Here is a 6,563-nt window from a genome sequence, read left to right on the forward strand (position 1 = left end):
ACATTGTACTTGTTTTGATCCTAGAGTCCAGAGTTGGCTTTGGCAAAATCCCTTAGCTCCTGTTTATCCTGGAATGTTTTGATTACACCATCATATTTGATTGACAGTTTTGCTGGGTAAAGCATTCTTTTTTTGTAGTTTTTTTTTTTTCTTTCAGAATTTTATGTATATCTTCCTATTGCTTTCTTGCTTGTATGGTTTTTGTTGAGAAATCCAAGCTTAGTCTGATTTGCTTGCCTTTATATGTTGCACTTCTCTTTTCCCTAGCTGCCTTCAGGATTCGGTCTTTATCTTTGATTTTGGAGAGCTGGATTTTTATATGTCTTGGTGTTTTTCTTTTAGGGTCTATGCTTCCTTGGGTTCATTGAGCTTCTTGGATGATTATCTCTTCGTTTTTCAGGATATTAGGGAAATTTTCTGACAGAAGTTCTTCAGCTATCTATTCTGTGGACTTGTGTGATTCTTCCTGTTCCAGAATGCTGGTAATTTTTAGATTATTCCTCTTCATGTTGTCCAACATAAATCTTAAACCTTCTTCAGATTTTTTTTACCCTTTTTTCTGTTTGTTCTTCTATCTTAGTGATATTGAGAGATTTAACTTCCAGCTCACTAGTTCTGGTTTCCATCTCTTCAATTCTACAACTTTACCTATTCAGTGAATTGTCCATTTCTGATATTCTATTATTAATTGTTTGGACCTCCTTCTGTAGGTTTTGAATTGTTTCCAATGCTGTATCTATTTTATTTGATTGTTCCGGTAAGCACTTTCCTGACTTCTTCCTTATTTTTCTCAACTCCATTGTAAAGTATTTTGATACATTTTATAATCATTTTTTCTGAATTCCTTCTCAGGCATTTCCAAAGCCTGCCTCCTTCCAGTATGGAGTGTAGGTCTAGCTCTAGCTCATTTGTCTCAGTCACTTTACCTTGTTTCTGGACATATGCTGATATGGTCATCTGTTTCTGTTTTGGGGGCATATTCAGGAGTTATCTGTGGCCTTAATACTTAGATAGATGTGTATTTGGGTATTTTTTATGTTTTGTGATTTTCTCTAGGTAGCTGTGATCAGGGGATGGGCTTCGTTTTTCACTCTTCTTCCTGAAAAATTTCAAGATAATGTTGGTCATTATGATGTAACTCATGGTTTAATTATTGGCCTGTTTCCTTTTTAGTCTGCCTGTCCTGCTCCACAACGCCCATTCAGGCCTTTTTCTTAGTGATAAGCAGTTCAAGGTTGGCTGTTTTGCACTGCTGTTTGGTTTTAAGTGGACACTGTCCCTTTAAATTTTGAGGAGATCTGTGTGCATGCATAATAGAACCCTCTGGGGGTGGGGGGTGAGGTGTGTACTCACTCGGGCACCCCCTCTAATCACCAGAAAGGAGGTGCACAGACAGTAACAGGCCAATAAACAGATATGAAGAAAAATGTGTCCATGCCTTTATCTCTGCAGTTCTGTCAGGCATCTGTGTTGGCTCTGATTCATCCCCTGTTCAGTCTCACCCAAGATGGCTGCTCAGGGAGCAGCTGAGCACCTTGGATTAAAAAGCACTGGATTTCTTGCTTCTGCTACAAATTCCACTGGCTGTAAACCTTCCAGTTTTCTAAATATTCCTTTATACATGATTCAGAGTTCTGGGATCATTCCCTGAGCCTGCTTAGTTCAATATTCTGTGTTGTCACTGATGGAGCTGCTCACTGCACTTCCACCCAATCTGCCATCTTGTTTGTTCTTTCTCTGTGGAAAAAGTTTTACTCTGACAAACATGGGTCACAATAAGCTAGAATCAACTCATTAGCAACTGGTTATTGTGCAGCAGACATATTGTGTTCATTTATTCTCATTTATTTCTCATTATAGCTCTGTAAAGAGAAAACAAATAACTTTAAGAGATTATGGGGTTTGGTAACCAGAGATTATTATATATAGGGGATAGTACTATGAAGTCAGCATATATTTCTCATCTTGCTGTGCTTGTCAGAATCTAAAATGAGCACTTTGCATGGTACAAAACATTGATAGCTGTGGGTTAATGTGCTGGGCTACAAAGCTGGTTTAAATTGAAAGGTTGATGGTTCAAGCTCACCAGTTGCTCCTCAGAAACCTTATACAGGGTTGCTATCAGTCAGAATAGACTCAATGGCACTTAACAACAACAGCAACATAAAAACTCAATAAGTAAATGAGGGAAACTCTCATAATGGAGGTATTAGAATTGAACTTTATGTTTGACTACTGACAACTTTTAAGCCTTCCTCTCTCTTCTCTCATATGCCATATGTCAAGGAAAGATGATAGAATGCCAAGATTCCTTTGGCAGCAACAAAAAATTCAAAGTCCACAAGGGAACTCTCACCTTGGCTCCCACCCCAACAATCGTAAAACGTCTAGGCAAGTCTCCTTTCCTTGCTCTCTCAAGTCACTGTTGGTGGACTGGCTTGGGAAGAAACCCTGCCCTGTTCTCCCCATTAAGCTCATTATGTGGGTGTTGTTGTTGTTGTTGTTAAGTACCATCCAGTCGATTCCAACCCATAGCAACCCTGTAGAAAGTATCTGGGGAGCAGCTGGTGAGCTTGAACCACTGACCTTGCAGTTCAAACAGCTTTGCGGTCTGGCGCATTAACCCACAGTGCCACACCAGTATGTGGGTAGTAACCATTTATATCCTCTTGGGGTGTGTATGTATGTGTGGCATTATCAGTCTTGCCTCTGGAACCAAATTTTGAGCAGAACCCTCTTCTGTTTCTTTAGGGTGGCTTCAACAATGATGAAATATTGATATTTTAGATACTTTAAATCTTGAATATATATTTTTCATACAGTATTTTAAATTTTATTTAATATTAAACTATAGAATATTAATTGTCCTTCAAGTGAAACCCACAATTAGTAGATATATGGTGGTTGGGTGGTTGTGTACCACCAAGTCGATTCCGACTCATAGCAACCCTGTATATGGCTTCAGAGGCTGTAAGTCTTTATGGAGCAGAAAGCTTCATCTTTCTCCTGTGGAGCAGCTGGTAGATTTGAACTGCTGACCTTACATTTAGCAGCTCAGCTCATAATCCACTACATTACCAGGGCTCCTTAGTATAGAAACATAGTTAACAAAAATATTGGAAAATTCACAGCCCATGTGGCTTCAAATGTCTACATTGTCCAATAACTAGGCAAGTTTCCACTTTCATTCTCAAAGATACAGATTGTTGGTATGTGTAAGCAGCTTGGAATGCTCTTCATGTGAAAATAACACATTTATAAAAACACATTTGGTGTCTGTTTTCTCTGAGAGTGAATATATGTTTCTTTGGGGAGCATAGAAATGGTTTTGAAAACAATAAAAACCCGGTTAGTATTCTATTATGGTTTTATTTTATCCCTTCATTCCTAATAAATATTTTCCTTCATTACTGATTTTTTATAATGGATGCAATATAAAGGAAACATGAAAGCATAAAGCAATGGTTAGAATTTTCAGTTGAAAAAATACTTTGATGTTTCTTTAGAATAACATCTTTCCCAATTAAAATAAAGAAGAGTCGGTAAGGTTAGATTTTTTTAAAAAGTTCTAAATCACATTCTCAGCAAAAACAAATTCTCTAAATTCTATGAAACAAAGACAAATAAATACTCATTTTATCCTTGCTTTGTCATTCCCATAAAAAGATGTTTGCTCTTTAAGGAAAAAAGAGATGATCAGACAAAAATTATTACCAAACAAATTTAATATAAAATGGAACTGCATATTTTTGTATTGACAGAAGTGTTATAATAAAATCCCTATGACATATTCAAGGAATCTTTGTGTGGTGCTGTGGGTTAATGTGCTGGACTGCAAAATCAGTTTGAACTATAAGGTTGGCGGTTCATGCTCACCAGTCTCTGCTTGTAAACCCTATTCAGGGTTGCTGTGAGTTAGAACCAACTCGATGGCACTTAACAACAACAGTTATATTTTTGAAGTACCTACCTGCACAGTGTCCATCTCAAGCAATCTAAACAGAGTCAATTTCTCCCTTCTGAGATCTAAGCTATAAATTAGAACATATGCAAATGTAAATACTTTGAATGGGGAAAATCAATTTGAAAACATGTGTAAATATTGTTTATCACATTGGGAAGTTTTAGTGATTTACTTCATTCATTCCTAGTTATTCTTTTCATCCAACAGGGCATTATTATTTTCAGACAACTGCAAAGGATGTAAAATATAAATGAGTTAGGACTAACATAAAACTAATACAAAACCTTGAATAGTATTCATTCATTCATTAGAAATTAAATACAATAATAATCAGCAGTGCATCAGATGTTTGAAGTAAATGAAATTCTAGATTTCTGAGCACAAGGAAATAACAGTCTGGAAGAAGAGATGCACCTCTAAACACATAATTGCATTGTGATGTGACAAGATCAATAATAGAGTGTATATCAGATGCAGTGGAAGTAGTTAAATTTGCTTTACTGGCTCAAGGAAGATAAAAAAAGTCAGTAAAATGGAGATGGAAGAAAAACAAGTGAGAAGAAGAGAGTGGGACAAATTTCAGAGTAAATGGTATGCCCAAAGTCCAGAAATATGAAAGCACTTGATAGATTCTTCATGGTGAGGTAGCACTGATTGGATAGAGTGCTGGGAGGTAAGATTGAATAGTGTAATGTAAGCCTGTTGGGATTGATTGGATCCTGAAGGTCCCATCATCTCTATTTTCTTTGTCATCAATGGGAAAATGTGTCCATCATGGTTTAATACAGGAACTAGAAACAATTCCAGATACTTTAAGCAGAATGGAATCTAGTACAGTAAGTTACACATTTACACAATGTTGGAAGGTCTATGAAATAGATATGGGTTTAGAATTTATTGAGTTTGGTCTATTGGAATATCACTCAAAATAAAACAGAAGAAAATAATAACCTACTATATTTGAAGCCACCATACTGGAGCTATGCTAGAAATAAAATGATGCTATCACTACTTTCAATATCCAGGAGTTTATATTATGGACAGTGATTGGCCACAGGAGGATACTTCTCATTTCCATAAGCACAGTGCCAGCAGCACCATACAAATCCTAAACAAAGATGGATTATGACCACTCTGCTTTCCAAATGTCTCCAAAGTTGATCACATCCAGAATCCTAGTACCAAAGAAATCTGGAAAGTGTAACTTTCAGCTTTCCAACATTCCTAAATAGCAAAAAGGTGTAAGAGAGGTTGAGTGAGCCAACAGAGAATATCCAGAAGAAACACTTTTAATAATTTTAAGCTATATATATAATGAAGTATTTAATTTTTTCCTCTTGTCCAGGCAATATAGAAATATGGCTATTGCAGCAAGGATATAAGTTAGAATATAACAGCATTGCATACACATTTCAGACTTGTGTGATTATTTGCAATATGGAGATTGGTTGTTAGGAAAAGAAGAAAATAAAAATTATCTTAGGTTTAATTGGGAAAACTAGTGAAATGCAGGAGATTCTGAGAGCTATCTGAAGGATGAAACAGAAGCTTCTTAGCTCACAAAGAATATTAATTCATTTTCAACATTGGGGAAGTGTAGGAAGGAAGGAAAAAGTTGGAAATAAGAATAGAAAATGCAGGGAGTCATGAAATTAGACTTGCCTGCCAAAGTGTGACTTTGTTACTTGTAAAAGCAAAAAAACAAGAGGAAATTGAGTAATCCATTGGAGACAAATTCCATAATATGCAGGAACCAGTGTTTTTGCACCTTTAAAGTTAAATCATTTATTAAAGAAAGCCATTGGGAGAAGACATAGGTTATCACAGAGTTTTGTGGACTCTGGGACATGGAAATATTAGCACCTTTTATTGAAAGAATGTGTCATCTGGAAAGGAATGGTCAGCAGAGAAAACTGAAAGTTTGCCAGTATGAGTCCAGTAGAAGTGATCTTCAGTCCCAAGGGCACAAGTAAATAGAATGTTATAGAAGTATGTTCTCCATGAAGCAGGAATATTGTAGTTAACATTCCCCAAACTTTGATGATACATACATGCTACTTTTCTCCCCTTCTTCCCCAAACCACTAAGTAGTCTTGGTAAGTAGTTAGGACTTCCAGGTATCTTAATATCAGGAAATATGTGTACTGTATAGGAATGAAAATTAAATATACTTACATTGTATTCTATACAAACATTATATATAAAAAAAGTTCTGCACTCTATGGCCATGCAATATTTTGGTGTCTATAAAAGGGGAAGCTGAAATTCAGATCCTGGAGCATATTGAATGAAACCAATGCCACTCTTTAGAAGCTGATATCCTAAACAACATCTTCATCTCCTATAATTATGAAGTAGTTCAAAATGTACTTAGAGATACTGTTGTATTCCTTAAACCATAGTTGGGCAAATTAATCCATCAGATGCACTACCTCAGTACTATTTACTCATATTCTTGCTAGGAAAGAAAGCATGCTGTCTACTGAAATAGAAACTGAGGTAGGTGGAAGCAATTCAGCTTTCAGTATTAGTTTCTTTATGTAACATGCCAATTCATCCACATGGAAGGCAAAAATTTCACCCCAACTATTTAATTCCT

The sequence above is a fragment of the Chrysochloris asiatica genome, unplaced genomic scaffold (genome assembly GCF_000296735.1).
Source record: "Chrysochloris asiatica unplaced genomic scaffold, ChrAsi1.0 scaffold00011, whole genome shotgun sequence".
Lineage (NCBI taxonomy): Eukaryota > Metazoa > Chordata > Mammalia > Afrosoricida > Chrysochloridae > Chrysochloris > Chrysochloris asiatica.